This window comes from Chiloscyllium punctatum, chromosome 34, assembly GCF_047496795.1.
Source record: "Chiloscyllium punctatum isolate Juve2018m chromosome 34, sChiPun1.3, whole genome shotgun sequence".
Lineage (NCBI taxonomy): Eukaryota > Metazoa > Chordata > Chondrichthyes > Orectolobiformes > Hemiscylliidae > Chiloscyllium > Chiloscyllium punctatum.
Window position 1 is genome coordinate 5410672 of NC_092772.1, and position 23929 is coordinate 5434600.

The 23929-nt window shown below is 44.9% G+C and overlaps 1 long non-coding RNA gene across 1 annotated transcript; it reads right to left on the minus strand.

The window, feature by feature from the left end:
* Nucleotides 1-914: 914 nt before the first annotated feature.
* On the minus strand, nt 915-23345 carry LOC140458761 (uncharacterized). The gene is made up of 3 exons (XR_011953662.1): nt 22839-23345; nt 21125-21236; nt 915-1361 (listed from the first exon to the last, which is right to left on the minus strand). It is a non-coding gene; the product is annotated as an uncharacterized lncRNA (long non-coding RNA).
* Nucleotides 23346-23929: the final 584 nt, after the last annotated feature.

Sequence of the window (23929 nt, forward strand, 5' to 3'; positions counted from 1 at the left end):
GGACTCATCAATCTTCTCTCAGAGTTTAAGAAATTCCGAGATTAGGCTTGCCCTTGCAGGTCACGCCCCGGGGTGGACGCAGGCGTCTCTGTTGCTAAGGGGTAGTGGGGGGAAAGTCCCTGCCTGGGCTCTGCCCGTTGTGAACTGTGAGAGACTTTACCTCTGGTCATTTTAAAAAGCATCAGACTGCTAAAGTTTGATGTAGAATGGCTAGGGCTGCTGGGCAAAAGCTATTTTAGCAATTTAGCAGGTGAGGTGAGGGTGGGTACTTCAATTTGCCTGAGGTTTGGGCAGAGCTCTGCAGACTGAGACCTACTGGGCCGCCGCCATCTTGGATCTCACTGGCATCCTTTTTGAAAGGGGAATGAGGCAATAGACAGAAAATTAAAAACTGATTAACCTAACCCCGGTCATGGGTACGTTCCTGGAATCCATTGTGATTGATGAGATTTCTGAATAATTGCCAGTGCCTGGTAAAGTACGGCAAAGTCAGTATGGTTTCATCAACGGGAGGTCATGCTAATGAATTTGTTAGAATGCTTTGAGGATGTAACAAGCAGGTTCGACTTAGGAGAGCTAATGGATACTGTGTATCTGTACTTCAAGAAGGACGTTGACAAGGTGCTACACAGGAGATGGCTGAGTAAGACAAGGGCCCATGGTGTCAGAGACTAGGTACTAGTGTGTACAGAAGCTTGACTGTCTGGCAGAAGGTAGAGAGTGGGAATAAAAGGGTCCTTCAAGGATAGCAGCCAATGACAACTGGTATTTTGCAAGGGAACCACAACTTTTTACTTTGTACATGAAGAATCTAGATGAAGAAACGGAGGGAAATACTGTGTTTGAAATCTTATATTCATCAAAAGAACTGAGACATCTCTTATAAACAATGATATTTGTTTATTGAACACAATTAATATTAGAACAATAAAACGTACAATACCGTAATGAAAAACACTACAATCTATCTTATTGTTTAACTGAACTTTGGATGATCACATATCACCCCACTAGAAGTTGACCAGATTCCACGTGGTGAAGTCTTCTTGTTCTTCTGATGGTCTTGTAGATGTCTTGTCTTTCAGTGGTTTTTCTCGAGCTACCAGTCTCTAAGCAGTTTTACGTTGATTCTTATCCTCCCAAGTCTTCACGCCTTTTGGGAGGGTGTGAAGAATCTGCCAATGAAATGATCAGGTTCATTTACCCTGATTAATCAGATCCAACCTGGGGTTGTCACATTGATGGCCCAAAGGCGACATTCCATGGTCCCATTCAGGTCCAATTTCAGGTGTGTATTACAGGGTCTGGAGCTGTCAGGTTTGTTTGCAACCATTTGTGGGTAGCCGCAGCCTGTCTGCATTCTGTAGCATGTGGAAGAGCACAGAGACTTTGGTCAAGGCTAGGTTCTTCTTCCCAGCATGTTTTAATCATTGTTCACTTTTGTCACTCCATGGTAAATGTATTATTGTCCATCGTAAGATTATTATTTAAGGTGGCCTTAAATACAGTGATCGCATTTCTTTTGCAATGACTTGAATGGATGGACTTCTGTGGCTCGACAAGACTCTGGTCAGACAAAATTTGGTTTGTTGTGTACCGTTTTGGGCCCCATAACTCAGGAAGGATGTACCACCCCGGAGCATGTTCAGAGTAGCTTCATAAGAATGGTCCTAGGAATTACAAGCTCAACATATGAGGTCTCTGGGTCGATAGGTGCTGCAGTTTATAAGGGTGAAAGGGGATCTAATAGAAGCATACAGAGTACTGGTTGCCTGGTCAGAGTAGACATTGGGAAGACGCTTTCACATTGAGGAGAGAAAAGATCAAGGACATAGCCTGAGAGTCAAGAGATAATCTTTAGAATGGAGATAAGGAGGAACGTCTTCAGTCTGAGAGTGGTGAATCTATGGTAGAACGGCAGTTTCCTTCCCTAAAGGACATCAGTGAACCAGGTATGTTTTTCTTGGCAATCGATTCATAACCACCATCAGTCTCTTCATTCCAGATTTGAATTCAAGCTCCGCCACTTGCTGTGGCAGGATTTGGACCCAGGTCACCAGAACATTATCTGGGTTTATCACATAAGAATTCAATGGTAATACCACGAGGCCACTGACTTTCCCAATCCTCCACAGTGTGACTAACATGTGCAGTATGACATGTACTGGGATGTGCCTTCATGTTATCCTTGACTTCCTTATCAAGGTATGGATGATTTTTCTCCGTTATGCAATTCCTCTTCAATCTTTAGTATCTCCCTAACTATTTGCCAAATTTCTTCAGCTGTCCTGCCTTTGACTGATCTTTGCTCCCCCCAGACCATACAGCCTTCCTTCCTTAGGTCAGTATAATTATCATTGCCTAACACTAAAACTCTCATGTATGAGTCAGTCTTCACTCTTTCAATCTGAACGTGAAACTCCAGCATGTTGTGGTAACTTCTTCCAAGATAAAGCTCATTCACCAATCCTTCCATGCTAAATAATATCAAATCTAAATTAGATTAGATGCCCTACAGTATGGAAACAGGCCCTTCGGCCCAACAAGTCCATACCGACCCTCCAAAGAGTAACCCACTCAGTCCCATTTCCCTCTGAGTAATATACCTAACTCTATGGGCAATTTAGCATGGCCAATTCACCTGATCTGCACATCTTTGGACGGTGAGAGGAAACCCACTCAGACAGGGGGAAAATGTGCAAACTACACGCAGACAGTCCCCCGAGGCTGGAATCGAACCTGGGATCCTGGTGCTGTACTAACCACTGAGCCATCGTGCTGCCGCATTCTCTGGTTGTTTCCATATCGTCCTGCTCTCAGAAATACTCTCTCATATACTCTATATTCAAGGATATCACTGTCCAGTTGATTAATTGAGCCAATTTGCATGTTCAAGCCACCCATAGTTACTGTTGTGCCCTTTTTACAAACCCTCACTCTTTTCCACCTCAGAAGTACTTTGGGGGGACAGTGGCTGAAAATTACTGTTCCCAAGAGGTTTCTTCTCTTGCTTTTTATTTGCACTGAGACGGATTTCAAATATTGTTTTTGCACAAAATACTTTGAAAAGGTCTGAGTTACCACTCACACGAACAAATTGTTATTTTTTTTTCACTAGCCACATTTCATCAGTAAATAGCGAGGAATTAAGATGGCTAAAAGTGGTCATGAGATATCGTTAGCAAACAGGGTTGAGGAAAATCCCAAAGAGTTCTTTTCATAGATATGGAGCAAGAGGGTAACTAGAGAAATGTTTGGCCCACACAAGGACAAAGGAAGAAAGGATTAAGAGAAATTGGGTGAGATTCTTAGCGAGTACTTTGCATCTGTATTCACCAAGGAGAGGGACATGACGGATGTTGAGGTGAGGGAGAGATCCCCAAATACTCTGGATGAAGTGGACATAAAGAGGGAGGAAGTTTTGGATACTCTAAAAGGTATTAAAGTAGACAAGCCTCCAAGTCTGGATGGGTTCAACCACAGGTTACTGAGGGATGTGAGTGTGGAAATAACTGGGGCTTTAATATATATCTTTGCAGGATGATAGACCATGGGTGAGGTCCCGTAGGACTGGAGAATTGCTAATATTGTCCCCTTATTTCTTAAGGATAGTGGGATAATCCAGATAATTGTAGACCAGCGAGCCTGACATCAGTGGTAGGGAAGTTGCTGGAGAAGGTACTGGGGGACTTGAGTAAGGCGTTTTATTAGGTTCCCCATGGTCGGCTGATGGAGACGGTGAAGTCGCATGGGGTCCAGGGAGTTCTATCTAGATGGATAGAGAACTGGCTGGTCAACAGGAGACAGAGAGTAATAGTGAAAGGGGATTTCTCAAAATGGTGACCTATGACCAGTGTTGTGCAACAGCGATGCGTGCTGGGACCACTGTTGTTTGTGATATATATCAATGATTTGGAAGAAGGTATCGGCTGCCTGATTAGCAAGTTTGCAGATGACACCAAGATTGTTGGAGTAGCAGACAGTGAAGGGGACTGTCAGAGAATACAGCAGAATATAGATTGATTGGAGAGGTGGGCACAGAAATGGCAGTGGAGTTCAATCTGTGCAAATGTGAGGTGATGCATTTTGAAAGATCCAGTAAACGGAAAAGTCCTGGGGAAAATTGACTTATAGCGAGATCTGGGTATTCAGGTCCATTGTTTCCTGAAGATGCCAACATAAGTCAGTAAAGTGGTCAAGGCGGCATATGGCATGCTTTCCTTCATTGGATCAGGTGTTGAGGACAAGCGCTGGCAGGACATGTTACAGTTGCATAGGACTGTGGTTTGGCCGCATTTGGAATACTGCATATAGTTCTGGTCACCACATTAACAAAAGGATGTGGATGTTTTGAATAGGGTACAGAGTAGGTTCACCAGGATGCTGCCTGGGATGGACGGTGCTGGTTATGAAGCAAGATTGAGTAGATTAGGACTATTTTCATGACAAAGTCGAAGGTTGAGGTCAACAAAATCAAGACAGATATACACAGGGTGGATAGCAAGAAGTTTTTCCCCCACATTATGGAACTCAAATACTCGGGGTCATGAGTCCAAAGTGAGAGGAGAAAGGTTTGGGGCAGATATATGTGGGAGGCTTTTTACACAAAGGGCGGTGGCAGCCTTGAATGTGTAGCCAGCGGAGGTGGGTTGGGGCATGAACGAAAGCGTTATCTAAGATGTATTTATACAGAAATATAAATGGGTAGGGAGCAGAGGGATACAGGACCTTAGAAAATAGGTGGCAGGTTTAGACAATAGGAGGATCTGGATCAGCACAGGTTTGGAGGGCCGAAGGATCTGTTCCTGTGTTGGAATGTTCTTTATTCTTTATCATTCATTCTAAAAATAGCAACTTTTCAACTTATTGTATGCTACAATTTAATAATATAAACGATTTATTTATTTGATAATGCATGTCAAATTATTATCATTTCTAAATTACAGTCACAGGGTCAAAGAGATAGACAGCATGGAAACAGACTGTCTGGTCATACTTGTCCATGCCAACCAGATATCCCAACCCAATCTATTCCCACCTGCTTGCACTCAGCCCATATCCCTCGAAACACTTTCTATTCATATACCCATCCAGACACCATCTCAATATTATAATTGTACTAACCAGCACCACTTCCTCTGGCAGTTCATTCCAAGCACGTACAACCCTCTGAGTGAGAAAAAAATGCCCCTTACATCTCTTTTACATTTTTCCCTACCCAACCGAAACCTATGCCCTCTAGTTCTGGACTTCCCTATCCCAGAAGAAAAAGACCTTGTCTATTTACCCTATCCATACCCCTCATAATTTTATAAACCTCTATAAGGTCACCTCTCAGTCTCCAACATTCCAGGGAAAACAGTCCCAGCCTGTTCAACCTCCAGCATAGCTCACACCCTCCAACCTTGGCAACATGAATGTAAATCTTTTCTGAACCCTTTCAAGTTTCACCTGATTAATCAGGTTCTGGGGATTTTTCCATCTTCATGCATTTCAAGACATCCAGCACTTCTTCCTCTGTAATATGGACATTTTTCAAGATATCACCATCTATTTCTCCATATATCTACATCTCCCATGTCCTTCTTCTGAGTAAACACTGATATCAAATAGTCGTTTAGTATCTCTCCCATCACCTGTGACTCCACGTAAAGGCACCTTGCTGATCTTTGAGGGCTCTATTCTCTCCCTGTTTATCCTTTTTATCTCATGTATTTGTAAAATCCTTTTGGATTCTCTTTACCTCTATTTGCCAAAGCTATCTCATGTTCCCCTTTTTGCCTTCCTGATTTCCCTCTTTAGTATACTCCTCCTGCCTTTATACTCTTCTAAGGATTCACTCAAACTATTCTGCCTGTATCTGTCATATCCTTCCTTCTTATTCTTAACCAAACCCTCAATTTCTTTAGTCATTCAGCACTCTCTATAACTACCAGCCTTTCCTTTTACCCTAACAAGAATATACTGTCTCTGGACTCCGGCTATCTAACATCTGAAGACTTCCCATTTTCTAGCCGACTGCTTACTTGGGAATATTTGCCGCCCTCAGCTTTTGAAAGATGTTGCCTAATACCGTCAAAATTGGCCTTTCTCCAATTTAGAACTTCAACTTTTAGATCTAGTCTATCCTTTTCCATCATTATTTTAAAACTAATAGAATTGTTGGCAAATAACTGAAGCTCACACATTTCAGAGGAGAAATTAAATCGATTGATTTTATTTAAATGTGTCAGAGTTATAATTCTATTTGATTGTTCAATCATTTGCTCACTCTGAATATTAAATCATGTAGAGGTCAACCATTTTGCAAATGATAGGGTGACAATGTATGCATTTGAATACTGAGATTCAATGTGTAATTGTGATCACCAGCACAGTCAGACAACATGTCCTTTTTCGATACAAATAAAAATGTGATTCCTTACTTTTGTATCATAAAAGATTGTTTGGTGTTTATATTTTAATTCTATCAATATAAAATCAACTTCATTGTTTTCAGAGATGATGCAGTTATTGTTCATTGAATAATTGAAGCTCATACTTTATTATTGCCCAATTCATAAATATGGCAAACTCCTGATCATTGTTCAGGTCAGCAAACCCATCACTTTGCATCATGACCGACATTAAAAGTGGATTCTAAAAGGCCTGAATTCAGGTACAGTGCTACTGGACCTCACAGCTGCATGTAGCGATGACAGAGACCCTGTCCTGGTCCTGAATCTGTGAAGAGAGTTTCCAACCTGTGTCAGGGCAGTCATAGAAACATTCCCTCACAGAGAATCATTTGGAATCCCCATTGAGCAGGAGGAAACTAGCCAACAGTCTATCACTGCTCTCAGTGTAGGCACAAATACTGTCTAAATTAGATACCAATGACTGACCAGGAACCAGGTCTGACAAGTTCATCATCAGTCAGAGCCTGGCCCATGGAGCAGATGTATGGACATGGAGTGTCAGAATCACAATGCACACATTACTTATGGTGATGACATCTGGCATATCACCCAGACTCCCTACATCTGCACCCTGGGCCAGACACTGGGTGAAAACGTTCACATTTGACAGTCTATTGAAGCATTTTGTGTCTTACAGTGAATCCTCTGAAACTACATCCAATAAATGTACCTTCACATTCAACAGTATCAAAACAAAATGAAACATGTCTGTGGATATTCAGATACTAATTCATGGGTCACCCAGCAGAATGTATCTGTAGAAACCAGGAGCAAACAGCAAGCCAAAATCGTTTTAATAACTGAACTTGTGGATTTTGTCTGGTCTTGATAACCACACATATTGTGCTGACACTTAGGTGAATGTAACAATTACATCAAAAATGGAAGTCTTGGTCTAACGTCCCTACCCACCTTCCTGACCTCACACACCTCACTCCCTCACACACTCCATTCCCTCACTCCCTCACCTCCCTCACACATTCACCAACTGACGAAAATCCACAAGCTGAGTGAAATTTGCAACATAGAACAGTACAGCACAGTGCAGGCACTTCATCCCTCAATGTTTTGCCAGCCTTTTATCCCACTCTAAGATCAGACTAACCTATATAACCTTCAATGCACTAACTTTCGTGTGCCTATCCAAGAGTCTTCTTAAATATCCCTAATGGATCTGACTCTACTACTACTGCTGGAGGAAAGCCCTAGCAGCTCAAACTTTCGTTGTAAGATATGCCCTCCAGTCCAGGAAGCACCCTGGTAAGTCTCCTCTGCACACTCTCTGAGGCTTCCACGTGTGGTTGAACCACAGCTTTATAGAGCAAAGAAATAACTTCGCTGCTCATAATCTCTATCTCCCTGATAATGAAAGACAACACACCGTATTCCTTCTGAACAACCCTATCAACTTGGTGGCAACTTTGAGAGATCGATGGACAATGACCCCAAGATCCTTCTGTCACTCCGCACAGCCAAGAATTCTGCCTTCAACCCTGTATGTTTTATGCAAATACAACCTTTTAAAAAAATTGCTTCACATTTTTTTAAAGTTGAGCTCTATCTGCCACTTGTCAGCCCAGCTCTGCATCATGTCAATGTCCTGTTGCAAACTACAATAGCCCTCCACACTATCCACAACCCGATCAACCTTCGTGATATTGGCAAACTTACTAACCTACTTGTCCACTTCCTCATCAAAATCATTGATAAAAATCACAAAGAGCACAGGTCCCAGAGCCGATCCCTGTAGAACACCACTGGTCACTAAGCTCCAGGCTGAATACTTTCCAACTGCTTCCATCTTCTGTCTTCTGTGGGCCAGCCACGCCCGTATCCAGACAGCCAAATGTCTCTGCACCCCATGCTTCTGTACCTTCTGAATGAGCCGACAATGGCGAACGCCTTGTTCACCACATCTACTGGTCTCGCTTCATCAATGTGCTTTTTCCATCTTCAAAGATTTCAATAAGGTTTCTGAGGGATGACCTGCTCCTCACAAAGCCATGCTGACTATGTCTAATCAAACCATTGTTTTCTAAGTAATTGTAAATCCGGCCTCTCAGAAACGTCTGCAATACTTTGCCCACACTGATGTAAGACTGACTGTTCAGTCAATCCCACAGTTATCCCTAATCCATTTGCTGAACAAGGGAGTATCATTTGTAACCTTCCAATCATCTGGCTGGCACTGCTCCAGTGGACTGTGAGGACGCAAAGATCATCACCAAAGGCACGCCAATCTCTCACATCACTTCCTGGAGTAATCTAGGGTAACCCCATCTGGCCCAGGGGATTTACCTATCCTTATGTTTGTAATTCATTCAATCAGTGTATACTTCCCCTCAACTTTTCTGCACCCTGTCCAACCAACTGATTGACTGCTTTCCATTTCAGTGCAATACACAGTGCTGCCTCCCTGAGTAAGTACAGTTCACAACATTCTGTGAATCATGGAATGAAAAAATAAAGGAATGCACCAATGCCTTCCTGATGAAGAATTTATGACCGAAAGATCGACTCTCCTACCCCTCGGATGCTGCCTGACGTGCTGTACTTTTCTAGCACCACACATTTTGACTCTGATCTCCATCAACTGCAGTCCTCACTTTCTCCACTACTGAGGGCTGTCCCCTCTGTACACTGAGTGGGGAATTAACCATCAGAAACTCATTGTATGTGGAGCTGACTGCTCAGTTCTGGAAAGTTGCATTTGATGAATATGTTTTTTTTTAAAAAAAAGAAATTACAATTCCGCATATATTCATTTAGTGCCAGAGTTAGAGTTGTGGTTCATGGTTTGAGCAGCTTGATAAGAAACAGGAAATGACTGAAGAACTCCGAGGTACAGGGTATTCCAGGTATTATATTCCAGCTTAGATTAATGCTGGGAGTATTATCAGACAGGCTGACAGATGCGATAAGGGAATGAGTTGACATGTGGAGGTGTGACAGTTTTACCATCACAGAGGCTCTTTTGAGGGAGGTTAGAGCAAACAACTCAATACTCTGTTGTACTGGAACTATAGACAGGACAAGGCAGGGTGTTAAAGAGGAGGTGATGTTGCTTTATTAATTAACAAGTCAGTTACTGCTGAAAGGATGGACAATAGCTTAGAAGGGTCTTCAAATGAGACTTTGTGGGTTGAGGTTTGAATCAAAATGATAACACACACACTGCTTTTTTCAGCACATTTTAGCTTACATGTGGAACCAGTTCCTTAGGTCCAACAGGTCCACACAGACCCTCTGAAGAGCAATATTAAGACTGACAAGTTGCCAGGCCCGAATCAAATTTGTCCTCCGCTGCTTTGGAAACGAGAAATACAATTGCTTTGGAAACAAGAAATGCAATTGCTTCGCCACTTGCGAAGTTCTTTGCATCCTCGATCTCCACTGGAGTCGTACCTGAGGACTGGAGGGAGGCAAATGTAATTCCTCTCTTCAAGAAAGGAAATAGGGAAATCCCCGACAATTACAGACCAGTAAGCCTCACGACTGTTGTCTGCATGGTGTTAGAAAGGATTCTGAGGGATAGGATTTCTGACCATCGGGAAAAGCATGGCTTGATTAAATGCAGTCAACACGGCTTTGTGAGGGGCAGGTGATGATGAGGATCGAGCAGTGGATGTGGTGTGTATGGACTTCAGCAACGCATTTGATAAGGTTCCACATGGTCGGCTCATTCAGAAGGTCAGGAGGAATGGGACACCGGGGAACTTAGCTGTCTGGGTACAGAATTGGCTGGCCTACAGAAGACAACGAGTGGTTGTAGAAAGAAAATATTCTGCTTGAACGTCCGTGACGAGTGGTGTTCCACAGGGCTCTGTCCTTGGGCCTCTACTGTTTGCAATTTTTCCTAATGACTTGGGTGAGGGGATTGAAGGATGGGTCAGCAAGTTTGCAGATGACACAAAGGTTGGAGGTGTCGTTGACAGTACAGAGGGCTGTTGTAGGCTGCAGCATGACATTGACAGGATGCAGAGATGGGCTGAGAGGTGGAAGATGGAGTTCAACCTGGATAACTGCAAAGTGATGCACTTTGGAAGTTCGAATTTGAAAGTTGAGTACAGGATTAAGGATAGGATTCTTGGCAGTGTGGAGGAACAGAAAGATCTTGGTGTGCAGGTACATAGATCCCTTAAAATGGCCACCCAAGTGGACAGGGTTGTTCAGAAAGCACATGGTATTTTGGCTTTCATTAACAGGGGGATTGAGTTTCAGAGTTGTGAGATCTTGTTGCAGCTCTATAAAACATTGGTGAGATCGCACTTGGAATACTGCATCCATTTCTGGTTGTGCTATTATAGGAAAAATGTGGATTCTTTGGAGACGGTTCAGAGGAGGTTTACCAGGATGCTGCCTGGACTGGAGGGCTTATCTTATGAAGAGAGGTTGACTGAGATCGGACTTTTTTCATTGGAGAAAGGGAGGAGAGGGGACCTAATTGAGGTATACAAGATAATGAGAGGCAGAGATAGAGTCGAAAGCCAGAGACTATTTCCCAGGACAGAAATGGCTAACACGAGGGGTCATAGTTTTAAGCCGGTTGGAGGAAAGTACAGAGGGGATGTCAGAGGCGGGATATTTACACAGAGATTTGTGAGAGCATGGAATACGTTGCCAGCAGCAGTTGTGGAAGCAAGGTCATTGGGGACATTTTAGAGACTGCTGGACATGCATATGGTCACAGAAATTTGAGGGTGCAGACACAAGGATCAGTGGTCGGCACCACATCATGGGCTGAAGGGCCTGTTCTTTGCTGTACTGTTCTATGTTCTATGCTCTATTTCAAAGTCCTTGCACTTAATAATAAATTGCTCTTGGGTGTGGAACTGAGACCCATCATTTCAATGCTCCATACTGTGAGTTGTGCACTGTTTTCATCATATTGTTATAAAAATGAACTGAATAAAGTGGGGATTTTGTGTTTATTGGACAATTTAAAAGTTCGTATTACGAAAGGATGTCGGACCTTCAGTAATAAGACTTTACTGTTAATGGTTAGAACAATGTTGCAAACATTTACACAGAGATTTCCAGATCAAGTCACACACAAGTACGTTGGGCTGTAAAGCTGCCGGCCATCAATGGCGCTGCACAAATCTGTTTGGACACTGACATTGTAGAGATAACATACACTGGATATGGTTTATGAGGGATTCAATGTAAGATGCCATGTGCTGCAGGAGTCCATCACCTTTATAACACTTTCATTCAGGATTGCGTCCAAGGTACAGAACTACAGAGTTTAGGTCCCACACTGGAAGGGATATACTTCCAAGACATGGCTGTTTACAGGTCATTGTTATAGATGTTGAACTGCATTTTGACCAGTGCCATGTGCTAGTCCATTGACCAGTCTGCCCCACACACATCTCCCTGTTGTTCAGGTATGTCTCTAACCAGTCTATTGTGAGGGATTGTGTCAGTAACTGTCCAGCTCCAGTTAGGAAGCTCTCTGAACAGATCTTGGAGATGGCCAGTGTTTTGGACGTCATGGAGAGGCCCAGTAACACTGTGTCTGAGTTCAGGCTTTTTCTCAATGTCATTTCCAACAGCTTTGCTGCCTGTAAGATGGTGTGTTCACTGAACTGAACATGAATTGGCTGTTTACTACATTCACTGAACTGTAATAGTTAGGTTTGCGCTCTGGTAAATCAATTATTGTTCATTTCAATTGCTTTCAACTGAAAAACAATGATGTTTGTTTAAAAATGAAAGAAATAAATTGAAATTAACTCTTCAATTATACAGAATGTAAAATTGACTTGTTGTATATTTCCCACAGACTAATCAAGCAACAATCAGATATTGTCTGTAAAGCAGGATTCTGTGAACAGGACTATGTCCCAGGCATCACTATTCTCTCTGGTAGGTTCTGTACCACTGAAAGGTACAGGCAGGCAGAAGAGGGCAGCTCCATGGCACATAGTCAATATAGAGTGGCATGGTGGCTCAGTGGTTAGCACTGCTGCCTCACAGCACCAGGGACCCAGGTTTGATTCCAGCCTTGGGCAACTACCTGTGTGGAGTTTGTACATTCTCCCAGTGTCTGCGTGGGTTTCCTCCCACAGTCCCAAGAAATGCAGCTCAGGTGAATTGGCCATGGTAGTGGGTTACTCTTCGGAGGGTGGGCGTGGACTGGTTGGGCAGAAGGGTCTGTTCCCACACTGTACGGAATCTAATATAATCATAGTGCTCAGCATTGATGCTGGACACTGTGGTGGCTTGACTGCTCTGCGGCAGGTTATGGGGAACCAATAAAAGGGAAACCTATAATTGACCACATCATCACTGATCTGCCTGCTGCAGATCACCCCTACATTTCATATATCGGTAACAATGTTCACTGCACAGTCCTTATGGGGAGCAAGGGCTAACCTCACATTTTGCAGACCCTTCACACCATGTTATGTACTGAATTGTACAGACTTTAAACAGGTTAGGGAAACAATCACGATCATCCATGAGGTACAATGGCCCATCAGCAGCAGCAGAATCATATTGTGTATAACTCATACAGTCGGCAGCTTCCTGGACCGACATACCTCCCACTGTACAGTAACCGTCACAGCCCGACATACCTCCCACTGTACAGTAACCATCACACCCCGACATACCTCCCACTGTACAATAACCATCACAGCCCGACATACCTCCCACTGTACAGTAACCATCACAGCCCGACATACCTCCCACTGTACAGTAACCATCACACCCCGACATACCTCCCACTGTACAGTAACCATCACACCCCGACATACCTCCCACTGTACAGAAACCATCACACTCCGACATACCTCCCACTGTACAGTAACCATCACACCCCGACATACCTCCCACTGTACAGTAGCCATCACGGTCCGACATACCACCCACAGTAGAGTAACCATCACACCCCGACATACCTCCCACTGTACAGTAACCATCACACCCCGACATACCTCCCACTGTACAGTAACCACCACAGCCCGACTTACCTCCCACTGTACAGTAACCACCATGGCCGGACATAGCTTCCACTGTACAGTAACCATCACACCCCGACATACCTTCCACTGTACAGTAACCATCACACCCCGACATACCTCCCACAGTACAGTAACCACCATGGCCCGACATAGCTTCCACTGTATAGTAACCATCACACCCCGACATACCTCCCACTGTACAGTAACCACCACAGCCGGACATGCCTCCCACTGTACAGTAACCACCACACCCCGACATACCTCCCACTGTACAGTAACCACCATGGCCGCACATAGCTTCCACTTTATAGTAACCATCACACCCCGACATACCTCCCACTGTACAGTAACCATCACGGCCTGACATACCTCCCACTGTACAGTAACCACCATGGCCGGACATAGCTTCCACTGTATAGTAACCATCACACCCCGACATACCTCCCACTGTCCAGTAACTGTCACAGCCCCCACTATATGTTAACCATCAAGAACGGCACGATGGCTCAGTGCTTAGCACTGCTGCCTCACAGCACCAAGGTCCTAGGTTCAATTCCGGCCTTGGGTGACTGTGTGGAGTTTGCATATTCCCCCCGTGTCTGCGTGGTTTCCTCCCACAGTCCAAAGATGTGCAGGTCAGGTGAATTGGCAATTCTAAGCTGCCCATAGTGATAGGTGCTTTAGTCAGAGGGAAATCGGTCTGGGTGGGTTACTCTTCGGAGGGTTGGTATGGACTAGTTGGGCCAAAGGCCCTGTTTCCATACTGTAAGGAATGTAAGGCCCTGTTTCCACACTGTAAGGAATCGAATCTACTCTCCAAGGTTCAAGTCAGGGACATGATGGAATAATCACTTGTCTGAATGAGTACAGCTCCAACAGTACTCTAATCTGGATTTACTAGCAACCGGCAACACAGTTGTGTGGGGAGGATCATGTCTCACAAACATGACTGAATATTTTGAGGAAGTGACAAAATTGATTGATGAGGGAATGGGGCTGGATGTTGGCCGTTTGGATGTTAGCAAGGCCTTTAATATGCTTCTTTATGGCAGGCTCATACAGAAGGTGAAGTGAAAGGGGATCAGTTGGTAAGATGGATAGAGAACTGCTTGGTCTGAGAAGACAGAGTACTGGTGGGTCAGTGCTTTTGTGATCTGTAAATAGATTGGCGGAGGTGCATATTGTGAGGATGATTGCCAGAGAATACAGCGGGATATAGGTCAGCTGCAGACTTGAACAGAGAAAACATAGATGTAACTTTATCTGGACAGTTGTGACGTGATGCGTTTTAGAAGGTCGAATGCAGGAGAGAAGTATAAATTGTATGGAAAAACTACTGATTGCATCAACATCCGAAGGAATCTAGGTGTACAGCTCCACAGTTCCTTGAAAGGGGTAACACGGGTGGATAGGGTGATCAAGAAAACTGATGGCAAACTTGCAGACATGCATCAGAGCATGCAGTATGAAAACTAACAGGTCATATTGCAGCTGTAGAGAAACTTATTTCGAGGTACATTTAGAATATTGTGTACAGTACTCTTTGCCACACAATGTTGAAGTGTTGGAGAGGGTATGGAAAAATTTTACCAGCATGTTGTCTGGTTTGGAGGGTATTAGTCAGAAGGAGAAATTGAACATATAGGGTTTGTGTGCACCTGGGCATCATTGGATATGGGGCTACCTGACAGATATTTACAGAATTATCAGAGGCATAGATAGAAGGACAGTTAGAGGCTTTTTCCCCCCAGAGTAGAAGTATCAATTACTCAGGACTGTAGGTTTTAGGTAAAAGAGAGAAAGTTCAGGAGATGTGATAGGTAAGTTTCGTTTGCTGTTACAGACAGAATGTAAAGTGCCTGGAATGAAATGATATAGGGGAAGAAGCCAATATAGCAAGGTTTAAGAGGGATCTTGGCACAAGTATAAGCAAGTAGGGAATAGAATGACATAGAGGTTGTTGGAGCAAAAACTTTTGTTTTAACTTTAGAACGGCATCATGCGTCAGTGCGGGCTTGCTGGGCTGAAAGGCCTGTTCCTGTACTGGACTGTTGTTAATGTCAAGATTTGAGCACGGGAGAGGCGAGATCCTCACTGAATGATTACTGATGATCAACAACCACATTATTATAGATCCACCCCCTCATCAACTTGCAGCTTCATATCCTCCCCCACTGTGGGGAAACTCAATATGGAGAATTTGACACGAAAGTCAGACCTGTTACCTGGTGACTCCATCTCGGCGCTTGCTCCTGCAGACTTCTATCCTGAACAGCATCATCTCGGGGGACACTGCACAGAGAGGAGCTGCATGTACACACCCACCAATGATGGCATCTGACACATGCCAGCCTCACCATGCATTCCCAGCACATCCCGGACCCACTGACAGTACGCTTCAGTACTTCAATGCTGCAGCTCAGGGTATACTGACAACTCTCATTGCAATGCTGCTACAAGGACGCTGTGCTCAGGAAACACACTCACAGCTCATGGCTTGTCCCTCTGGGCTGCTCACTCCGTGTTTGTACACACTCACTTTGAACTGACTTGAATGCTCACAGAATTATTGCCTTGCCTTACCCTGCCTTTAGCAGCGTTTCCCCTCAGCTAGAGCTACCTGTTTCACCCGTCTGCTGTATTGTCTTGGTGTTTAGCAGGAACACAAACTCAGGAAGCTTGATATCATTGTCCACAGTCAGTCACGGTGCCCAGCACAGTGAGTCAGGGGGAGTCTCAGAATCCAGTCTGCGAGCTTGGACACGGTCAGTCACGGTGCCCAGCACAGTGAGTCAGGGGGAGTCTCAGATCCCAGTCCGGGAGCTTGGATACGGTCAGTCACGGTGCCCAGCAGAGTGAGTCAGGGGGAGTCTCAGAATCCAGTCTGGGAGCTTGGACACGGTCAGTCAGCCTCTCGTGGTTGTTAGGGTCAGGATCCTTCCCCTGTTAGGGGGTGAGGAGATGAATATTAGGCTGCCCCATATCCCTCTTCGTTCTTTGTGCCCTAGTGCGGGATGGTTCCTTCTGGAATGTGAGAATTACCAAGGAGGATTAGGGAAATGGAAGTGGTTGGTACAGCTGTTAGTGCTGGGACAGTTGGGGGGAAGGTGTCGAGGTGTTCTGAGTGAGTGAGTGGGCAGCACAGACACCAGGCAGAGTTGGGCAGAGGGGCAGAGAAGAGATTACAGAGAGACTGAGAGAAGGTGCTGCATTCACTGACAGTGGGAGAAAATGAGCCTTGGTGGGAGGTGGGTGCAGTAACAGAGAGAGTGAGAGTGAAGTCACAAAGTGCAGATGGTGGCACTTACCCTGGTGCACGGGAGAAGGTCACTGACCTCCTTCCTATACTGATAGATATTCACCCAGAAGGCTGGCACCTCACTGACCCAGGGATCAGCCTCTGACCAAGTTGGCAGGGTCTAGTGTCATAGCTTCCCCTGCAATCCCTGGAGGAAGATAATGTCCCTCTCATGAACCATGTCATACACCAGGACCAGGGCCTTGCCCACAAAGTGGGGCCCCAGTTTACCCCTTCTGCCATGTCCAGGCCAATTTCGACTTCACAATCCAAGAGTAAAATGACTTTTTAAAGATGGCTCCTGGAAACAGGGAGGCTGGTAAATTCTTGGGTATCCAGGCAGAGGGCAATTCTTATGAAGAAGGGGAAAAATCATCACGTTAGTGTCAGATGAGAGGAAGACCACGCAGGCAGGTAGGGTATAAGGCAGATTGGGTATGGTATCATGAGAAAATGCAATTCACCTTGTGGAGAGAAACACTCCATGAAACCCGATTAAAATGAGACTTGACCAAATCATAAGATGGGTTTGGCCTCTGTCTGTCTGAATCAAAATAGGGATGAAATATTGGGAGAAACAAACTTGGAAAGGAGAATTATACAGGAGATTCAATTCCTTAAAAAGGGGTAATACAATGTTCCAGACTGTTAAAAGGTGCCGGGGAAAATTCCCTGCCTTATACTTACCTACATTATATAATCCTCCCTGGATGCAGGGATGGTGCCGGAGGCCTGGAGAACAGCTAATACCGCAACTTTGTTTAATGTGGAGCAAGTGACTGACTGAATAGGTCGAGGTTAGAATTCTGCGACAGTGGATAAACTGTCACTGAGGAAATCCCAGGGACTCCAGGAGAGTCGGTCTTGATTTTTTCAAGGAAGATCGTGTGTAATTAATCTGACTGTGTCGGTTTGAGGCAGTAACTTGGAACTGCATGTGACTTACTTGGATTTGACAAGAGATCCCATGGCAGATTGTTTAAAAACAGAAACTGTGGGGTCCAGGTGAATGGAGCAAACAACCCAGAGAAGTGCAAGGCAAGGCATTTGGGGACATCAACAATAGAGAGGAATACACAATAAATGAGAGTATGGTCAGTGTGGGCAGATAAATGAAGGTAGCTGGACAGATAAATAATCTTTTTAATGCAGCAATTGGCATGATTTTCTCTGTCAGCCAAAATACAGAATTTCAGAGCAGGAAGCTTAGGCAGGAACTGTATAAATAATGAGTTCAGTCACAGCTTGGGGACTGTATACAGTTCTGGTCACCCGATCACATGGAAGGATGGAATTGGACTGGAGAGGGTACAGAGGAGATCCGTTACCCTGTGACAGTGGAAGTGCAGTTATGGGGAAAGATAGGGGAATGGAGGATACTGAGAGGAGATTTGATTGGGGTGCACATATTGTCAGGAGCCTGTGTAGAAAGGGAGAGAACATTTTGCTCTTGTAGAATTGCATTACAAACGGTGAATATTAAACGTAATTAATTGAAATATTAGCGAAGTACTGAGGAAGGTTGTTATTTCACCCAGAGTATGGTTGAGATCTGGGAGTCACGCATGGAAGTGGAGTCGAGGTAGAAACTGTCAAACCATTTTAAAAAGGTGCCGGGAGCTGAACTGGAAGGCCTATCGTCTCTGGGGAGAGAGAACTAGGGCTTCAAAAATAACATGACATCTTGTCCAATGTAGACAGTTTGCAGAGTGATTTCCTCTATACTGTACTATTTTATGAAGTTTTCAAGATTTACCAATATCTGACAGGATCAATACGCAGGAATGAGGGGAGAAAACAGGGAGGAGCAGTGTGTGAATTGATTATCATCACAATAATACTGATCCCAATCTTTATACACAGTGTACTTCACTGAGTTAGCCTTTTTATCCTTCCTGTGTTAATGGTAAACCCCTTTGATATATCCAGTTCTCGGTCATTGTCACACTGGAGCCACATCTCCATTATGACAGCTCCATCTGACCTGGTTCATGTTATTTAAATCTACCATTTCATTGGCCTTGTTCAAACGTTAGGAAGGAATTCAGGGATGGCAGCAAGTGCAAAGTCCAGGATTGCTGTAGGGTCCATAGGTGGTTAGAGAGATAGGAAGTTGTGTGAAAGTTATGGGATATTGCAGGGATATGGGTTGTTCTAGAGGCTGAAGAAGATTACAAAGACAAGAATAGTTTTAGGTTTTGTTTGAAGTGAAAATGAAGCTGGAGCAGCCAGATCAATATTCTGGCTACGAGAGCCTTGTAGAGAGAAACCCTCCCCGACACCTGATGAAAATGTTACCGGGACAATTTATCACATGGTTTATTTATCTTTACCTCTCAGCTCCAGATATAAAAAAAATTCTGTCCACTGTGCCTACATACTACCAGTCTCTGAAACATCCTACATGTTCCATGACCCTTCCCACTTCTGTAAACCCACTAGTTTCTACAAACATTCCTATTTGTGTAAAGGTCTCCATGCCTTATGAAGCTCCCTGTTTCGAATACCCCTTCCTCCTTATGAAGAACGTCACACACAAACGGCAGACCGAGTCTTTGGAACCAGTTAGTGATTAGGAAGAGACATTTTGGGTGGAGAACATTGAGACGGAGAGTTTGTAGAAAACAGGAAAAAAAGCTTGTATTGGTCCTGCAGGAGATTGATAACAGGAGGATCGACTGAAAGGTACAGGACTGTCCTTGGGGAACTTTACAGAGACAGCATTGGTGAAACTGGAGGAGGTTTCAGAGACTAGGGGATTTGTAGGTGTTAATTAACCTTAGAGATACGTAGAGTGTTTTTACAGTGATTGGAACGAGGTCAGTCAGTTAAATCTCATTAATACGTGTTACCTGATTGGGACTGTTAACTGGCTCTAATCAGGGAATCCTGGCTCATAAATAAACAGAAGCTTCAGGGGCTCTGTTAACTATAAGAGCCGGCTCTGAGCTAGCTTGGGTCAGTGCCATGGATCATGCATGAAGACATAAAAGGTGATTTGGTAACAGGATACCAGCCTCTGTGGAGTTATTTCAGTTTGAACATCTGGTAGATATTACAGAGAGGGGGAGGGCTGGGGGCATTTCCACAGATCAGGACGGGTTTAGAATCTGGAGGTTGCAGAGACAGTGAGCTGTGTCGGGGCAGAAGGTGGTTACAGAATCAGGAGCATGGTTGGGACTAGAGGATGTTACACAGCTGGTTAGGCATTGGATTAGGGTACACAACAGGGAAAATTGTAGGAACTGGAGCAAAGAAAATAGATTGGCAGTGTTGTCAGTGCTGGAGAACGTTGGAGATATAATGAACACTGTAGTGGCTGGAGTCTATTGAGATATTGCAATCTGTCAGGGCAGGAGGAGATTAGTAAGGCTGATTGTTGTGTGGATTGGAGGAGATTGCAAAGATTAGGTTTCTATGGATCAGATAGTTGCAGAGAAGGGGAGAGCTGTAAAGACTTGAGAAATATTTTATAGAGAGGAAAGGTTATTGGGGCTGGAGGAGATTCCAGAGAAAGGAGGTTTGTATGGCCTGTATGAGTTACAGAGATAAGGACGGCGACATTGGCTGATGGAGATTTAGAATGTATCATACAGGATCGACGAGGTTATAAAGACGGGATATTTATGGATTTGGAGGACTCTCAAGACATCACACGGAATGACACAGACGCCTTTTGGCACAGAAGGGTATCATTTGGTCAATCATGACTACACCAGCTCTTCAACTGAACTCTTTGCTGAGTAATGATCTCCTCCTTCATTCACATCCTCACATTTGTTTTGTATCAAATATCATCTAATCGCCTCCTGAATGTTTCAGTCAAACATGCATCTACAACGCATCTAAGTGCATCTTAACTACTTGCGAAGATCTTTTTCCAGGTATAAATCCTCTTTCTAATTTTGACGCAGCCTTACTCCATCTTTTGATACGTTCGTTATGAGGGGCCCGCAGGAGGATTCCGGGACAGCTCTATGGTGGCTCTCAGTTTTCCCATAATTCCCCTCTGCTCTACCATCTCCCCTCTGAACCTCCAGCATTCCTCGTGGCTCTTAATTCGATTCTCCATCTGACACAAATTCTATTGTTTATCACACGAAGCAGCATTGGGGTTGTTTATCCTGCTGTTCCTATTTGAGGGACCATTCCTCAACTGGACCCAAGCCATCTTGTCTTTGCAGGGAGCCCATGGTTCAGTTTGTCATTTTCTGACCAAATTGGTGTTCCAGTCAAACCTTCCCAGCTTCATTCTTGCCCCATTGAAGGCTGCTCTCAGTCCACTAATGTTTCTCACTCTCAGTTACTTATATCATTCTCTACCATCATCCTGAACTTTACAATAAAATGATCGCTGTTCCCCAAAATCTTCCCCTACTGACACTGGATCTACTTGCCCCATCTTTTTCCAAGGACCAGGTCCAACAGTACATGTTGTCTTGGGCTGGACACATACTCCGGCAGTAAGCTCTCCTCCATGTAATCTAGGAATACTCGAACCTCGTGACCCTGCAACACCAATAACACAGTTAATATCAGTTAATATTTATTCCCTCCGTCATTTTCTTTTGGTTTCTGCCGACAGACTGTACCTCACAGTGTAATTGTATATTTTTTTGTTCTGTAGCTCCAGCCAAATTAATTGTTTCCTTGGATGGATCATCTTTGTCTTGGACTCCTAAACTAATGCTAATTTAAACCAGTACTTTTCCCTTCATCCTTTCCCTTCACTTCTATCATTTTGGAATTCTTTATCCCCAGCAATATTTGACACCCAGTCCTGCCATTCCTTGAGCCAGATTTAGACACACCAATCTGCACCTGTAACTCTACACACTCCGAGTATTAATGTCTATGCAGAGAACCTCAGATTAAGGCTTTCTTTCTTGCTCCATCTTCCACTGATAAACTTGTTGTTGTAAGTTAGTACCAAATGTATCTCCCAGTATTTTGAGAATCCTGGTAGTCTCCTCTAATATTCCTTTTTGGATCCTAAGCACAGGCCAAGTTATTTTCAATCCCTCCCAAAAAACCCCGTAAGAAATTCAGTCCCGGTTCTGTCACGTTAGCCCATCCACCTTGCACAATTGCTGCCTTCCTCAGAACCAGTCCCAGTGTCGCAGGAATCTGAAGCCCTTCCTGCTGCACCATCGTTCCAGTCACACTCTCATCTACCTAAAACTCAGAGTTCTGTTCTCACTTTGACACGGCACTGGCAGTAACCAAGGGATTGCTACATTTGAGGTCCTGCTTGCTAACTATCCACCTAGCTCCCTAAATTCTGATTCCCAGACCACTTCACCCTTCCTACCCAGATCATTCCTATCAGCATGGACGTGACCTTGGACTGCTCACTGTACCCCAGACGAATGTCCTGCAGACACAGTGACATTCTTAACCCCACTATCCTGAAATTACAGAAACACTGACATCTTCTTCAATTTCCGGAATCTCCTGTTCCTATTGTTCCTTCTTCCTTCTACCTCCGATCCTGTACAGTCAGGCTGCTTGTGGGGCCACAGACATGGCTCTGACTGCCCTCCCTTGAGCAGCCTACACCTTAATCAGATTCCAAACTGGGAAACTGAATTGGGAGGGAGATATCACGGTATTCCTGGATTCCCTGACTGTTTCTCTTCGATTGCCTAGTCCCCCATTCCCTTCCTTATTCCAGGCTGTCATGTCTGCAGGGTGATCTGCTCTCTGTGTGCGCTATCCCCATAACTCTCAGCATCACAGAGTCTCGAGCACTGTCTGATCTCCGAGACCCCGTGTTCATCTAGGACACGAGCAGGGGCTATGAATTCCCAATGTAACAGAACATAATTTCCATCTGACAAATATGTCTTGCCATGTCGTAAAATGCAACAGTCTAGAATAACTTAAATAATTACTTAGAATGAAGTTAACATCCGGGAAATAACAATATGGTTAAGTCCCTTATTCCACTGTGGCTTACTGAGGGTAATTGACTATATTGGCACAGAATTTCACAGTGTCTCTTAATTCTGAGTTCGAACCTTACTTCAGAATTGGAAAATTAATTTGCAGACTTACAGCAATTAACTGATAGTCGTTAATAACGGTGTATTTATCAGCCAATGAACTTACAGCCTTTTCTGTGATGGCTCTTGCACTTCTTCCAAACTCAGTGCAGGCAGGTCCCAGTAGCAGAAAGTTGTCTCTGTGACTCCCAGATACGTGTAATCCTCCAGCTTCCACTCCACTCTGCTCCCTCACAGGGTCACCGTCTCTGTGACTCCCAGGGATGTGTAATCCTCCAGCTCCCACTCCACTCTGCCCCCTCACAGGGTCACTGTCTCTGTGACTCCCAGGGACGTGTAATCCTCCAGCTCCCACTGCGCTCTGCTCCCTCACTGGGTCACCGTCTCTGTGACTCCCAGGGATGTGTAATCCTCCAGCTCCCACTCCATCCTGCTCCCTCACAGGGTCACTGTCTCGGTGACTCCCAGGGATGTGTATTCCTCCAGCTCCCACTCCACTCTGCTGCCTCACAGGGTCACCGTCTCTGTGACTCCCAGGTCCGTGTAATCCTCCAGCTCCCACTCCACTCTGCTCCCTCACAGGGTCACTGTCTCTGTGACTTCCAGGGACGTGTAATCCTCCAGCTCCCACTCCACCCTGCTCCCTCACAGGGTCACTGTCTCTGTGACTCCCAGGGATGTGTATTCCTCCAGCTCCCACTCCACCCTGCTCCCTCACAGGGTCACTGTCTCGGTGACTCCCAGGGATGTGTATTCCTCCAGCTCCCACTCCACTCTGCTGCCTCACAGGGTCACCGTCTCTGTGACTCCCAGGTCCGTGTAATCCTCCAGCTCCCACTCCACTCTGCTCCCTCACAGGGTCACTGTCTCTGTGACTTCCAGGGACGTGTAATCCTCCAGCTCCCACTCCACCCTGCTCCCTCACAGGGTCACCGTCTCTGTGACTCCCAGGTACGTGTAATCCTCCAGCTCCCACTCCACTCTGCTCCCTCACAGGGTCACCGTCTCTGTGACTCCCAGGTCCGTGTAATCCTCCAGCACCCACTCCACTCTGCTCCCTCACAGGGTCACCATCTCTGTGACTCCCAGGGATGTGTAAACCTCGAGCTCCCACTCCACCCTGCTCCCTCACAGGGTCACTGTCTCTGTGACTCCCAGGTACGTGTATTCCTCCAGCTCCCACTCCACCCTGCTCCC